Genomic DNA, 17,512 nt, shown 5'->3' with positions numbered 1-17,512 from the left:
CCAGCTTGTCATTGCTTTTGTACGTGACCCACGATTGTCAAGCACTTTGTGTGTGCTACCATAACAAGTGGCTGAAACAGGAGAGAGACTGAAGTCTTAGCTTACATCGCTGCAGTTCCTGCTCTTTGCCTGAGTAACCTGCTGCTGGATCGCAATGTGAAAGGTGTGTGCCGTGTGTCCCTTGCTGCGGGGCCATAAGGGCATAGAGTGGGCAGGAGGAACACGAGGGTCACAAGGAACACCCTCTTCCCCAAGAGATCCCCTTCACAGGCTTGAAGGTAGGAATGTGTCTTGGGGAAGGCATCACGGAAAGTGAGACCCATAAGTGAAGCAGTGAGTGCTGCAGGACATCACTTGGTGCCCAGCAGGAAAGAGGAGGGCTCAGAGCTTTCTACACAGCAAATTAGCCATGTCTGTGGGCTTGGTATCAAATTTTATAATTCCCTAAACCTCAGAAATTTTCAGAACACTTAGAGGAAGAAGCAAATATAGTAAGGAGAGATTCCTTTTGTAAGAAGGCAGAAGTAGGAGAAATAGAAACATTTTTTAAAAATGATTTGGTTATGTTATATACGTGGCTTTGTCTGCATGTAGGTCTGTGCACCACAAGGGGGCCTGGGGCCAGCAGGGTCAGACATGGTTTTGGTTCCTCTACTAGTCTCACAGACTGGAGCACCATGTGGGTGTGAGGAATCAAATTGGGCTCCTCTGGTTCATCCACTCAGACATCGCTCCAGCCTCTATGGAAATGTTTTAATGAATACTAAGTATATTATTTTAGGAACTTAATCAGAAGACAGATTGTGTAAAAGACAGGGTAAATTTCCTGTCCCAACGTTCTTAGCTGAACTACACAGATTAGGCATTTGCAGCTCCCTTTGCATCTTTGTGCAGCTGAAGTTTCTATGTTTCCCATGCATGGAAATAACATTTTCTCCAGAAGAATATTATTCTCATTTCATGAGACTCAAAGTTTTGGATTTTCAGGCTGACTAGCCACTGATTGAATTTAACATGATCTGGCTGTCATTCTATATCAAGACTGATAGAAAATTTTTGCCGAACGCTTCTACCAATGTTTTTTTTTTAAGCAGATATCTACTTGATATAAAAATATTGTTGTTATTCTGGCCGTCATGACAGCTGTGTGTTCTTTCAAGCCTCTGTTCCAAACAAATAGACTTAATATTCAAAGTTGTTGTTAAAAACAGCAGGATTGTCAGAGATTTGTCACTGAAAGAGACAATAAGAGTTTGGAGAAATCTTCCCTAAAGCTTTCTTTATATGAGTCTAAGTTTTCTATCTCTGAGCCAGAGCTAATCTGCAATTAGCTCTGAGTACGTTTCTAATATTCCCGCCCAACCGCAGCACCTGTTCATCAAATGTCTCCTGAAACACTGGTGGCAGCAGGTAGATTTGAGGACTCCACGGGAGCCGTCACTGTGAGTGAACCCAGCTATGGCGGTGTTGTCTCAGGGCAAGTCAGATGACAGCCAAGCCAGGACAGACCTCATATGATCACTGTAGTGTGCCCTCTCTACCCTCTACGTCCTTAGCTACTGAAAACTTTATGGCTTATTTTTCCTGCCTTAGTTAAAGTATTCTAAGGCCAAAGTTAATGGGACATACTGCCGTTAGGTTAACACGTTGTCTTTAAAGCATGTGGGCTGTATGAGGGATGGAGCATTGCCAAGCTCAGTAAAGGCTGGTGGCTATTCCCAAAGCCATGTCTTTTCAAATTGATCTGAAGTCAGAGAAGCCAGAGCCCTCAGTCCCAGTACTCCTCACTTACAGGAGAATGAACTTGGCCCTGAGGCACTACATCTCCTGACTGCCCTGGCCTCCAGGGCTGACAAACTCAGCCCTGCTCCTAATTTTTCCATTAAGAACATCTCCCGTCAACCATTTTTAAGAGTCCCAGTATCAATGTCAAGTGAAAGGAGTTATTTATCCACTGTGTATCCTGGCCGAACTCAGTGTTTTCTTGGGGTATTTCCATGGCAAGTTAGGGTATGAATGGTGATGGGAAAATGGTTTCTCTTTCTCATGATTTCTTATTTCCCCTTCACTAGCCCTTTAAAGAATACAGACTGATGCAAGAGACCCTCCAACCCCTGAGAGTGAAACCTCTTTTAACAGATCCTCCTGACTGTGCAAAACCTCTTTCCCTCTCCACACCCCACCCACATGTGCGACAGTGCTCGTGCAAATACAACAGAGGTTGGCACTGGGCATCTTCCTCTGGTATTCCTCTGCCAAGCTCCTCAGTTCCCATTTCTTTAAGAGAATATGATAACAGGTGGCTTTGGTTTTAACCCAAATGTATGTGAGCATGGCCTGTATCTGGTTGCTCCAAATAACAGACTCCATTGTGGAAATGGAGAATATCAAAGCATTTTTAAGTACATGGGTGGAACATCAGGTAGGCAGTTATCTCTCTTACTTCTCTGTTGCTAAGGAACCATGATCAAAGTGACTTAGAAAAGGGAGAGTTCATTTGTCTTAGGTTTAGAGGTACAGCAGTAGGCACAGACATGCAGTTGAGAAAGCACAGCTTCAGCTGAAAGCGTAAAGCAGAGAGAGCAAATAGGAAGGAGGCAAGGCTATAAACCCACCAAGCTCACTCCTGGATGTGCCTTCTCCAAGGACTCCCCCTCCTCACACAGCACCACAAACTAAAGGCTAAGCCCATCCACCACAGCACATCACAGGCAAGTGGAGAAATCTCCACTGTTGTTTTAAGACTCTCTGTATTGTGGCATTCTTAACATCGGTGCTGGTGGATGGGAAGGGTCTACTAGTTAAAACATTACAAAATGTTGATCCTGATAGTCACAGGTGTCATGTCAGATATATGTACTTAGTGAAGAGGACAAAAAGGTAGCTCAAGGCATTTTGATTCTGGATTTATAGCGGTCCAGCTCTCCACAATAATGAAGTTATAATTAGTCAACCCAGATTGTAGACTCTTTCATATAGGCATGACTTTTGGCAGGCAGACTCTAGCTCATGATTCTCACATGTGAACACAGGAACCTTTGTATACCAAAGCGCTTAGGCCTACCTACTACCACATAGCACTGTATAGAACAGCAATCTTCTAAAGGCTATTAAGATCAGACCCTTCGGCTAAACTATATCTGAATCCTGCATTGCTATTCTTAGATATTTCTTGCATTATTCTGTCCGAATTGAAAGTACATTCTATAGTTATATCACAAAATACTTTCAGATACAATCCTCAACTCATCCAGTACAATGTATGCTGTGTTTTACTATAAGTTATTTTAAAATAAAATACTAGTTAATCTACAACCCTGGTTTGATATAACAAAATCCCGAGGAGCTAGTTCATTCAAAATTGCATTTCTAATAAAAATCTCCCTCATTATCCTTAAAATTTACGAAGCATTAAGTATGTATAATAAAGTTTTACCTTGTTATCCTTAAACTTTATGGAGCATTGAGTATGTTTCATGATTTCAATTATATACTAATATTGTTTATAGTTTTAATCTTTAGAGCCTTGTATTATGGAAAATATGAAAAAATAAAAATTTGAATTTACATACATACTTTTTCTTTAGGTAAGTTTAATAGGGTGGTCCCTAAGAGACTTTGAATTACACAGGAAATTATTTTTTTCTTTAAAAAGAATTAGATTTATTGATTATACTTTATAATGGGTTTTATTATTACATCTCAAACATGAAAATGCTGTATCTTGGATCTTTGATCTCAGTATATCTCCTTTACTACACCCAACATGCCCAATAATCCCCTTTCAATTGTCCCCTGCAACTGTCATGTTCTTTTCTTTTCTTCCTTTTATTCATCTCATTTAATAAACAAATAAACAAATATATATCTTCATTTTTGGTGACCTAGTGATCTTATTTAGAGCTGCTTACTACAGCACAACTGAGGGATTCAACTGTGTGACAGTTATAATGGATTTATCCCAGAAGGAATATAAGGTGTCAATTGTCAATCATCACAATGTCAACATTTACACTTACAGTTTGTAACTGTTTGGAGGGGCATCATATAGAAGTGCAGGCTGGGAGGCTGAGGTGCCACAGGGTGATATATCATATGCTTGGCTATAGAACCCAGAGTTCTATGCCCAGCGTCATTTTAGAAAAGCATTACTTGGTATTCCCTTCTGTAACAAAGAACTGCAAGCAAGCAAAGGATGCTGAGAGTGGGAGAAATAGTCTTCTCTAGGAAAGAGCATGCCAACTCGATATCAACACCGCGTAGTCAGCCCTGAAAACATACATACAAAGAACATTATCCAGACTAATCAGGTTGTAGTTATGTATTTAGAAATAGAAATTTCTATACATATATGTAGGCAACAATAATTAATAAAAGCAGGAGGCATGATTTGAAAGCTATCTAGAAGTGGTACAGGGGATGATTTGGAGGGAAGAGAGGGAAAAGGGAAGTGGTGTAATATAATTTTTTTACAATCCAAAAAATTAAAGAAATAATTAAAATCAAATTGTGGGGAAATGTCTTACTTTTAAATGTCACATTTTCATTTAAAGAGAAATTGGTAGGTTTTTTTTTTTTTTTTTTTTAAGTTTTGGGGGCCTGTGTACAAAACACTGGTGACGAATGGCATAGCACTTCAAAATGAGTCTTTTCCTTTGGGAGTCTTCTTAGATCCACAGCTTTCTTGATTCTCTGCAGGAACTTGGAGCTGAAGACACTTAGGAGTGAAAAATGGCTATGGCGAGAATGGGCTGGCACACCTGCTCTTTTCCCAGCTCCTTGCCAGACAGCATGGCTTTCCTGCTCAAGTCTGTCCTTCAAAGCACCAAATACAGACTCAGCACCACAGATTTCTGGACACAGCATCACATACTGTGAGCTCAGTGAGTTAGTAGAGGTGTGTCTCTGATGATATCTAGCTCAGAAAATAAATCTGTGCACAGACCCTAAAAACCATCAGTACTCAGTGTCATTTGCTGTCTCATTGGCTGTTGTTACTCTGGGATTTCATGCTGTTTGTGCCTGGTCATCTTTATACTCAGTCTTTGCCGTGGAGTTTGGAATGATCCTACTGGTCCAACACCCTCTGTCCTTGCCCTGCTGAAGCCGTGAGCTAATACAGAGTGCTCTGTCAAGCCTTGAGAAACCACTCCTGTGGGAAGAGAGACAGTACTGTCAGTAAACTTACCAGGATGCTCTATTTCTGCCTAGTAATCACAATAACATCTTTAAAACTCCAGTGGGTACATTGAATACTGTAAAGGGGGGAATATTATCTGTATGAAAAGTGCTAGGATCAGATCTGCCCAGATCTGAGCAGCTTGAGAAAAAACAGAAAATCTACACATGAGAAATGAGTGGAATGCAAGGAAGGCTGCTGTATCAAAATTGGAGAGAGGCAAGGAGTCTGTTACTAGCACATCAAGAGACTTCTTGGTAGAAGTCTACTTTTGATGCATTTTGCTCTCAACAACTCCTAGCTATGTTTTCATTCTCAGTTAAAACCCAAAATTCCATGAGGGGAGATTTATTCACTTTAGTTTAGAATGAGTGTGAGCCAATCATCAACTATGAATAGTCATGATGCAAGCTATGGATGTCTCAACTGCATCAAACTTTTACATCAGCGGGTGCTACTATGCTCTGGGAGGCCCTCCAAAAAGGGGTCATCTCCTGCTTTTACCACAGGTGTTTTATGGATTCACAGATCAGCTCCAAGAAGGAACTGCTTTTTTGTTGTTTGATTTTTATCATTCCTTTATGGAACTGTGGTTCTTGTATATACACTTATGGATAGGATTGTCTTCTCCAAGGCCTATATGGTAAAGTTCTAACTTCTAGACTGAACTTGTCGTGTTTGGAGATAGGGTATTCATAGATGTCAGTAAGCAAAGGTCATCTTTAGGCAGCCCTAATACAAAAGCTAGTCCAGAGGCCAGCATGCAGAGAGAGAAAGTCATATGAAGAGTCACAGGAAGAAAGTGATCACTTACTTATCTACAGGCCTAGGAGCCCTACCTTCCCTCATAGCCTCAGAAGAAGCCTGAGGTTAGGACCTGTACCTAACCTCAGACTTCAGCCTCCAAAGTGGGCTAGAATCCCTGTCTGATGGTGTGTCATCCAGTGGGTAGCACTGGTTGAAAGCTATCCTAGGATACAAAAACAGAAGCCTGTAGATAACACTCAGCCACTGAGCTCTCCATTCAGGTACCATTTTTCATTTGTTTGTGTGTTTTGATTTCTTTTGAAACAGGGTCTGGACCACAGGGTACCTTTCAGAATTTTATTTGGCTCAGGATAATGAACCTTTTAATCCTCCTGCCTCAACCACCCCAGTGCTGTGATGGCAGGGATCTACAACCACATCTAGGTTTAGCAGCAAATTCACCTAATCATGTAGGAAGCCGTTTCTTCTGATTCCTTCTGGGATGGAATGAGTGTTATTGACACCCCGCGGTGGTTCCAGAAGTCACTCCTGATTAGTCAGCCACTGAGAGTATATACAAGGTTGATGCCCCTAACTTTTGAACAAAAATCTCATCTTCAAATGCCTAAGTTATTCAAAATAGCCACAACAATAGTATGTTTTTAAGCTCTAACTTATGACCCAGACCCACCCTAGATAAATAAGTCTAATTCTGGTAAGAGAAACATGATTCAAATGAGAACATATGCTGTTTCCTCCCAGCCCAAGCTCAGAGCAGTTAGCGGTGAGCATTTCCCATTTGCTTCATTGGATGTAGAGCATGTTTTATGATGTCTTCTGAGGGATTTGCCTTTTGACCTTTGTAATGAAGTGCATTGGCTTGGCTTCCAGCAATATCTTTAAGTAGGGCATTAAGGAAAAGCATGCATTCGAATCAGGGGTCAAGGCCGGGCCTCTCGACTTCCACTTAAATTAGAAAGAACAGTTCTGAAATTCATCTCCCATGTTGTGACATTTCTCCTAAGATAGCCACTACACTTTTCAAAATTACACTTGCCAACACAAACCCGACATATCTCTTCCAAATACGCTTGACGTTTAGAATTACACATTGGATACTTAATTCTCTTATTTTATGCTTTAAAGTAAAGCAGTCCATTTGTTAAAATGCTCAGGAGAGTTGTTCTCCTAACAGCCAGAGAAAGCAGGTTAAGAAGGATGGTAACATCGTGACAGACTCACAGTGTTTAAGTGGGCCTGGACTCTGCCACCTGTGATATGATGGCAACCAGAAGTGGAGATCTTTGTTTGGACTCTTTCTGTTAACATACACCCTGACTTCGTAACTATTGACACAAGTTCCTTTTGATCTATTTCATCTAACATTTCAGAATACCTACACATGGCAAATTTTGTCCTGACAAAGACCTTTTGGATATGCTAACCAAGCCTGACTATGCACAATGGTCTCTATTGACTTGGTAGAAAAGGATTGAGAGATGATAGACGTCTTGTTCATCCCATCACAGTCATAACAAATGTACTTCTAATTATTAAAGACTACAGACTAATAGTAACAAAAAAACTTCCAGTTTCTCTATGGAAATACAGAAGAGAGGTAGAGATTTATGTAAGCTTGGAATTTTCCTTTCAAATGATTCTTACAGCTGTTTACTTATATAGACACTAGGCTATCACGGTAGTGCACAGGATTAGTCTTATTTATAGACTCATACACATATACCAGGTAGAAAGCAAAGAGCAATTGGACTGGCTGACTGGTCAGGGTATATATTCAGGAGCAAAGAGAATCAAAGAAGTAGAAAGAGCTGTCAAAAGCAACAATCCAAGAGCCACAGGATTCAGAGAGTGTTGGAAAAAACATGGTATAAAGATGGAAGATGTCAAATAATGTGGGACATGATTGCTCGAAGGGGTTGGGGAGAGGAAGGCTTCTCACATGAAGTTGGAGACAGGGGCACACACTCAAAAAGATTTCTCTATTGATGGCAAGGCAGTGAAAATGATTATCTGTAAAGGGTCTATTAGGTATAAGAGTCTATGATATTTTATGATGCTCTCATTATTGTGTCAGTAATAATCATCTAAATAATCACACCCCAAACTTTATACAAGTATTGCACAAATAGCCCCAAAAATACCCATAAAATATAAGGATGCATTACTAACAAAATAGAGAGGTTTTCTAGTTGAGCAGCGTGGCTCCCAAGCCTATCAAGAAAGAACTCGAGAGCAATGGGTGGGGTAGACAGTACAGCTGGATCAGGAGGTGGAGACAGTGTAAAGGGTTGGATTGCCTATGTGAGCTTATATGATTGCTTATTTGAGCTTCTTACCAGAGCCCACTTAAAGGACTCCTGAGATTTTAATTGACTTCGGCAGATATGAGACAAGTGGAAGCAAGAGAAGGGCCAAGAAACTGATCCGAGGGACTTCTAAGCTAAATTCGGGTCTATTCATGATGACAAAGAAAATTGCAGCTGTAGTGTTCTCAGGATAACCAATGATGCTCTTCAGTTATTTGTTTGTAAATATTTAAGATATGCCCTAGTGTATTCCAGGCTGGCTTCCACTTTCCTATGCAGCCAAGGATGACCTTGAATTCCTGATCCTCTATCCTCTACCTCCTGCTGTTGGGGTTGCAGGATTACCCCCATTATGCCTATTTTTATGCAGTTCTGGGGATGGAACAGAAGCCTTTGTGCAGATGAGGCAGGCACTTGGCTCACTGAGCTACATCCCTAGCCCTGTTCTTCAGCTGTTAAGACCCAGTTAGAATTCTTTATTACTAAGAAGCTTTGTAGTTTGGGAACAGATGCTTTCAAGAGAAGGTAGTAGAAGCCGAAGCCTGTGTGTGCAGTGCAATCTCAATATCACCTCAGCCACTGAGGCGGCACTGTGTATGACAGGCATGCCATGTTCCCAGGAGGCCTTAAAACACAGAAAGAATAAACATGCAATAAATAACTTTCCAATACACTTAGTTTTGCTTTTTGTCAAACGGGTAACTAAACATTAATTGGAGAAGAAAATTGATGCTCTTCTAAAATGAGGCCAGTGCTTGTGCTCTGATGGGCTGAGCTGGAGAACACAGGGCTTCAGCTCCCTAAACTGGTGCTTCGAGAGAAGGTGAACACAGAACAGCATTCCCGTAAACACCCTCAGTCCACCCACCTGTAAGAGAAGCCAACAGTCCAAGGGCTAGCTGAAACTAGACACAAGCCACACCCACAGGACCAGCCCTATGCTCCTGTATGGGTTCTCACTTGGTAGGACAGTGCACAGCTAAAAATGTTAAATTCCCCAGGCATTCTAGAATGCTCTCTTTTATGATAAAATCCAAGAACATGTAGATTCAGTGAGGTGAAACAAGCGGCGATGGAAAGTTGAAGAAAATAAAATTTCAAGTATCAATTAGTTCACTAGATACAGTCCCAATAAGCAATATTTGTATGAAAGCCAGCACGTTTGTTTATGGAAAAGTCTACTGCAGAGTCAGATGTATAGTGCAAACCTAAACCACCATGATGGGCATCCATGAAGGACAGACTGAAAAGGACTTGAAGAGGTCAGATAAAGACAGACAGCAGCAGCAGGGCTGTGTTTGATCTGTTTCTTGCATAATAAACAAAGGGAATTAAATTTTACTCCAGGTAATTCTGCATCACTCTCTAGCCACAGGTGGCATTCAGTCAGTTCCAGACTAAGGTTGTGAAATTTCTCGGCCCTGCCCCCATGGGATTGCAATCCCTGTCTCTCCTAGTTCTCTGTCACTGTTAGAGAAACTTCGACAAGTTAGACTGTGTTTCAGGATGAAATGAAAATAAGCCCAAATCCCCATGTAAACCAACAAAGGGTAGACACTTTTGTGTGACTGTGTGAAATGTGAAGCATGTTACTTTAGCTGCAGCTTCAGACTGCAAGTTCCCAGATTGTTATCAGTGAACCCAGAATAATTTCAGCGGGATTGTTCCCAAATAAATGGAAACTACCTCCTTGTATTTTTTTTTAACTTTACCTATAACACCCAATGATTTTAAGTGCTGGTTACTTTATTAGATCTTTGAGACAGACAGAGAAAACAATCCAAGAAAAATGGATGCGAACCATGAGAGTCAGCAAAAGATCACATGTGTCTATTGTACTATAGAGAGGAGTTCCGTTACAGTGCTTGCTAGCTCACCAGTACATGTCTTTTTTCTCCTAGGGTCCTGTAAGCTTTATCTATAACCCAATGCTCAGTAAAAGAGGACAGCAAGACAGCATTACAGGGTTTTACAAAGAAGTCCTTCACAGAGAGAAGCCTATCTACAGGAGCGCATATGATGCTTGCATCAAACAAGACACTTGCTTTGATGACTGTTTTCCTTTGTGGGTAAGGGCAGTAGCAAGAGTAAGCACCCAGACTCCATGTCTTTACCAGTAACTTAAAGAAAAGGGCCCGCTGCTGTGCGGGCATTCTCAGTCAACACCTGGAAAGCTGAAAGCGTCTCAGACACAGCGACTTCTCTCAAGCTTCACTCTTTCATTCACCCTTGAGAACAACAGCTCATCTATTCTCCATATCTGCAGATGTCTCCTTTGAATGTGATAGAATGCAATTCTAGACTGCATGATCTTGGAGGTCATCCTTTCTGCCTAGAAACAAATACAGATGTCTTAATTAGAATTTAGTTCACTATATAAAGGAAACAGAATAAGACCTACTTTGAATACACACACACACACACACACACATGCACATGCACACGCACACACACATTAGTGGAACTAGAATGAGTCAAATAAAACAAGTCAAATAGAATGAGTCTAAATAAAACAGGACACAATGTGTATAGCCACATGTGAAAATAAACCAAAGTTCTGTGGACATCTAGGACATAATACAATGATGGAAAGACCATATATGTATCAACATGGATGAGCTAAAAACCTTGATTTGAACAAAATATATGAGGTCTAGAAATGTGTGTGATGTCACTTACATTTTGAAAATGAAAGCTTTGAGCTAGGTGTAGTGGTACACACTTTTGATCCCAGAATTCAGAGAGGCAGAGAAAGGAAGCTCTTTGCAAGTTCAAGGACAGCCTGAATTACATGGTAGGTTTCAAGACAGGCAGAAATATATAACAAGCCTCTGTCTCAAAAAAACAATAAAACAACAACAAAAATAAAATGAAAAATGAAAAACATGTAAATATAAATAAAGGCATGACAAACATAAGGAAAGTGGATCTATCCCATGGGAGCTCGGCAGATTAGGATGTGAGTACTTTGGCTCTTCAAACCAACATGATACCTATTTTATATTATTAGAAAAAGATCTGAAGCAAATGTGAGAAAAACATGGTAATAAGTCTCATTCAAATCAAGTGATAAGTATATAACTGAGTATTGTATCACTCCTTGAGTAGCCCAGTTTGGAAATAAATTTTATAACAAAACAAGCATGATGGCATCATCAACAAATGTGTAAAATGACAGTGGGCCATGGGGTGTCCAGTGTCAGCAGCATTTTCTTGTGTTTCTCTTAAGCCGCTACTTTCTCTGAACTCTGAACTGTATCTTTTGGTGGATAAAAACATCATGCATTTACCTGAGAACAATGCAATGAAAAAAAGAGCAGGGAAATGAAGGCAGTAGAGGCAGGTAAGTGGCAGAGGAGTGACATTCACATCTAAGATAACAGAGCTGCCATAGAAAGGTGAGATTACAACCCCTACTTTAGAGTTATGGCGAGTCCCTGCTTACCTCTGGAAATCACCAGGACACAGCAGGCACACAGGCAAACAACTTATGGAGAGACCTTGGGATACAAACCAGAAACACTGTTTGAGGAAAGAGTGTCAAATCTATGGAAGGTCTAAGATTTTCAGAGGTGTTTGGAGGGGAGCCGTACACATAGAGCAGAGCTTGAAGCATAGGGTCCCCCATTCTCAGAGGAAAACCACAATTACTTGCTTTGTTAAAATGAGCATTGAGCATACACGGTGAAGGAAAAATTAATGTTGTCACGTTGTACAACTTAAAATGAAAGAAAGAAGGATGAGATGCATAATGAACTTGCTAACCAAACACAGGTCTTTAATACACATTTCCAAATCATAGTATAGCCTCAACTGCTACTGCTAAATGCATTCAGCCTCTGGCCAATACATCTGAGTGTGTTTATAATAATTTTACAATCAATGTAAATGACCACGGCAGGGAACATCTTATAAATGGTTCCAAGCACATAAATATTCACATTCTCCTGTAATAAAATCTCAATAAGCCGGAAAATCATAACTAAGGCAAAAGATCCCCACAACAGGAATATTAACAAGGGGTCAAGGGAAATAGCTCAGGACATAAGGGTGCTTCCTGCCAAGCCTGAATGACCTAAGGTCAATCCCTGGGGCCCGCATGGTGGAAGGAGGGAAGAGAACATTAACATGGACATTTATGATGCTACTTAAACAAATTATAAAGGAAATAATATTGCTTCAAGATAAATGTTACATTAAATGAAATATAAAATACTTAACAAATTATATGTAAAATGTTAAGTATAAAAACAAAAAATAATGAGAACTAAATTTGTAATTGTGGTCAACTCTGGGCACAGGTGATTCTACTATGAGATAGAGAGCCATGTTTGGTATCCTTGTACCATGAACAAGCTTTCATTTTTATTCAAGTCCTTGCTCAGTAGACACCTGCATCATTTGGATGCTTACATACTCACTGCAAGTGTTTGCCACAACTGATGAGGGTCTTTCACCATGGTTTATTTCCAGATGGTGTCTTCTATCTTTTCATAACAAAAAGTGGGCAATGGATGCCTCTAGGATTTCAGTCACAAAAACATTAATCCCACTCCTACGCATAGTGCTCCAGTGGCCTAATCATCTTCTAAAAGTGTCCCTCCCAAGCAGCTCCACACTGGGAGATTCCAAACACTGACTTTAGTGGGGTATAAACGTTTAGTTCACAGCCATGCTTCAAAGATAATGCTCAGCAGGTTGAGAAAGTGCTCGGGGTCTCAGAATTGTCTTGTAAAGGGTGTTTACACTCATCTTAGTAATACACAATCAGGCAGTACCTGTCATGTGCCCATCAATATTGCAAATGAATTCTGGTCTTGCTTCCTAGAGCCACTGTGGAAAATTACCACATATACATGCTCACTTTGGCAACACATATACTAAAACTGGAAGAGAATGACCACATATATCGTGGCATAAGATAACATAAATTTAGGAGACGATGGCAAAGCATACAAGGAACTTGTCTCTCCCACCTAGACTATAACTATACTCCAGAATTCCTCTGATGCAACTGTTTTCTCTTTTATATAACTCTAGGTTCTGTGGAAGACTGAACATCCAGGGAAAGGCTTGGGTGGAGACCATTTCATTCCCTAGTACATTTTGTCACTGGCTGCCTCCAGCCTCTGGGCGGACATATATCCCTGAGTCAACCCTTACACACCTTTCCCAGGGCAAATTTCAGAAAGGACCTTGCCTCTAAATACAGTGTCTGATCACTGACTGTTGTTTCTGAATATAGGCAGGCAAATTGCCTGCTACTTCCGTAGCTCTTCACAATTTCTGCAATCCTCTCCTCACTTGCCTCCAGTGAACCCCAAAGTTTTTATTTATTTATTTATTATTTACACTTTATTCATTTTGTATCCCCCCATAAGCCCCTCCCTCCTCCCCTCCCTATCCCACCCTCCCTCCCCTTTCTGCATGCATGCCACTCCCCAAGTCCACTGATAGGGGAGTTCCTCCTCTTCTTTCTAATCTTAGTCTATCAGTTCTCATCAAAAGTGGCTGCATTGTCCTCTACTGTGGCCTGGTAAGGCTGCTCCCCCCTCAGGGGGCAGTGATCAATGAGCAGGCCAATCAGATTATGTCAGAGGCAGTCCCTCTTCCCATTACTATGTAAACCACTTGGACACTGAACTGCTGTGGGCAACACCATTCACAATAGCCACAAATGACATAAAGTACCTTGGTGTAACCCGAACCCCAAAGTTTTTAAAGGGCCAGCACACTGTTTTCACCCCACATTTTTCACCTACTGTTTTTCTCCTCTGACATATTAACATTGAACACCCAACAGCAACTGCATACAGGAAGAAAATTACAAGCAGGTCACTATTCAGGCTAAGGAAAAGATGCAGGCTTGGAGAAGTCTTAAGATCTTGAGCAATCTTAAGTATATAATGCAGGCTAATCCTTGGTAGAGATATAGCTTAGCCTAAACCGCAATTTAAGCAAGCTTGAAATCCCAGAAAAGCCAAGGGAATAGATAGAATCTGATTTCCAGATATACTACATTATTAGATACAAATGTGTGATTTTTTTTAAGATTTTTTTTTTAAATAACAAAGCTACAAAAAATATATGAAAGGGTAAACCAGCCAGGGAAATGGTAAATCAAGAAAATTGTCTTTGAGAGCCTTCTTGCAGACCTACTAGCAAAGACTTAAACTGCTCTTTAGCTTGATAGTATAAACAGCATCAGCTGTTTTAGCATGAAAGGATCTCTGGGTTTGATTACTATGCCTAAAAATGCCCCAATGAACAAAACAAAATTAAAAACATAATGGTTCCCTTGATGATGCTTAAAATGCTAAAGGCCACATTAGTAAAGATATAGGAAAGTTTAAAAAGAAATTCTGGAGCAGCAAAGTGTAACTGAAGACTAAATTCATTAAAACGCATTGTGGGAGTCCCAGAAAAAGACGAGAAATACTTGTTAGCTTTCTCTCAACTTAATGAATACAAATATAAACATCAGGACAGAGACACACCGCACTTTACAATCAAAGTTTGACCATTTGGAGTTGGATTTTGTGCAAGGTAGTAGATCTGGGTTTAATTTCATTATTCTACTCAAAAGAGAGACTCTTGAAAGATCAAGTGAGATGTGACTCACCCACATGAAGGAACTCAGTAAGATTACCACCCGACTTCAGTACTATTGTTCTCGTCTGGGGCTCTAGAGGCCAGAAAGCAACTGGCTTACAGTATAGTAATGAAGAAGGAGAAACTGAAGCCAGTGTCTCCGGAAGCACTACAGGCTATTAGCATTTCCCCTGGCCAACTTCCTAAACGTGAAAGTAAGCCCTATTAGTGAAGACATCACATAGTTTGGACATAGGACTTAGAGGAATTAGCTGGATCTAACCTGGCATCCTCCTCGACAACTGGCCTTTATCCTCTCTAAAGGTGCTATGCAAACTGTAGAGAGAAAAGGCAGACATTGATAGTTCTCCCTGCCCAGCAGTAAAGTTTATCCAGCATAATGAGTGACCTGGGAGATACACCCAAGGATGCAGCAGTTGCACTTTTATATTGGGGATAACCATCAGCTGCTTAACTGGATTTAAGACATGCTTGATGAGATGAAACTCATGTTTAGTGCTGTAAATCTAACCAACTTCCTATGGCTAGAGAGGTCATAGAGGAGAACCTACTGCTATCATTTCCTCATTTCCCTAAACCGAAGTAGTTTCTCACTGTAGTCTAAATATAGATAAAATTAAATTAAATTAAAAAAAACAAGAATCTTTTGGCTATCAAAACAGTGTTTCAAATATCAGTACAAAAGTAACCCATCAGTAAAGGAAAGGCAAAAATGTATTTAAGTATAAGTAGGTATATAACTGATCCATATATGCACAGAGATGGAGATTGTTACAGGGATGCACAACTGGACAAAACCCAGAATAAGTGTTCCTGAGGTGCCCAGCCTCAACTGATACAAGTACAGCTCAATCCCTGCACCTGAGGTTCAGGGGACATGTGGAAAGACTGTAAGACCCAGAGGACCAGGACATGTGCTGCTTGACAAGTTCCTCTAGACATGAAAATGAAAATGCACACATAAAACGTCAACAATTTGACAGCATAAATGGGACTGGCAAAACCAGGTGATAGGGGAAAATGGATGGAGGAAGTTCCATGAGACCGTATTCCATGATAAAGAGTAGTCAACGACTGCTGTGTCCTTCGTCATTTGTCTCTCCTCTGTGTTTCCCCAGGATCCATATTCTTGAAAGGGCACCTGTAAGATTTAACTTTGAAACTTACTTTATTTGGGGATCCTTAAGCCTCTACCTCCCTTCAAGCTCTCAACCCTAGGTAGGAGAGAAAGAAAGTTAATAGGGATAGGGGAAGTAGACCCTTTCATACAGAGTTGGGGGGGGGCAATTTTACTCTTCATGTTTGGGATATCCAGCAGTCTAGCAAACCAGCAGACCAGCAATCCAGCAATAGCAAAAGCAGCAACCTACTTGAAGTGTTCTCCAAAGCATTCTTTTGTAGGCAAACTTTTTTAAAAGTCTTTTATTTACATTTATTTTACCTTTTTTATTCCTACTCCACCCCAATCCTTTCCAACACCAGGCAGGAGAGAGGAAGGGTTAGAGGGAGAGGAGGAACAGTTCTCTTAGCTGCTTCCTGCTGGTTAGGGTCGTGTAGTTCCTTGGAACCAGTCCAATCCTCATTTCAGGAGATCTCTAACTTGTCTCACAACAGCAACCAGGAGCAGCGAGAGAGAAGCAGGAGCAACCTGGTTCTTTCTCTGAGCCTCTCACTCTCTAGGATCTGGCATTTATTCTTTCTCCTCTCAGAGCCCACATGAGGCAGATAGTCTGCTGCTGTGTGTGGATCATCTGAATCAGTCCCACATCCCACACCTGGGACCAAAATAAAAACATGCTTATATTCTCCCTAGAAGTATCTCAAAGCAAAGTGTCTTCTTTCTCTCTGGGTCCTATTTATAGCCTCTCAGAGTCCACACCAGGTTGTTTCTTCAGCTGGCAAAACCACACCCCTACATGAGGCAGTTTCAGCTGACAAGGATCATGAGCCCTCTCATGAGACTGCTTATCAGCTGACAAAGATCCCTGGCCTCTCAAGAAGCCCTTATCAGCTTTGGATAAAGCATTCCCTAATTCCACACTTGGGATTACAACAAAAACATATCTACATAACATAACCAAAACTTCCACTACAGGCACCTGCCTAGAGATGAACGAGAAAGATTCAATTAGAAGACCTGGAGTTCCTGTAAATTAGGCCACTCTTTCTCCATAACTATCAAAAAGTAATAATCAGAAAAAAATTAACATCTAATTGAAATAAAAACACGTTATGAACAAATGTGTTATATAATATAACATAATATAATATTTAGCACATATAGCTATATAAAACAGGTTATTATCTAAATCTAAAGCTTTTAAAAATTGGTGTCCCTAATTAATACTAGCAAAGATGGTCTTGGTAAATAATGCTGTGTTGTGATGTTCTCAGTAGACACAATGTTTATGAGATATATTCCATCATATCGCACTTCCCATCTGTTTGCCTATTTCCTCCTCACAGCAACACATGCAGTAGGCTCAGCCTGGAACTCTATAGTCTAGTAAGTTCATTTGTTCCTCCCCTTTCCATTCCTGCAGTGATAAGATCAAGCCCTGGCTCTAGGATTGAATGAATCTTGTTTCCTTATAATCTACGTGTGTGTGTGTGTGTGTGTGTGTGTGTGTGTGTGTGTGTGTGTGTG

Source organism: Psammomys obesus, unplaced genomic scaffold (assembly GCF_907164565.1).
Source record: "Psammomys obesus unplaced genomic scaffold, mPsaObe1.curated_primary_1811, whole genome shotgun sequence".
In the NCBI taxonomy this organism is placed as follows: domain Eukaryota; kingdom Metazoa; phylum Chordata; class Mammalia; order Rodentia; family Muridae; genus Psammomys; species Psammomys obesus.
Note: the sequence above shows the minus strand (reverse complement) of the source record.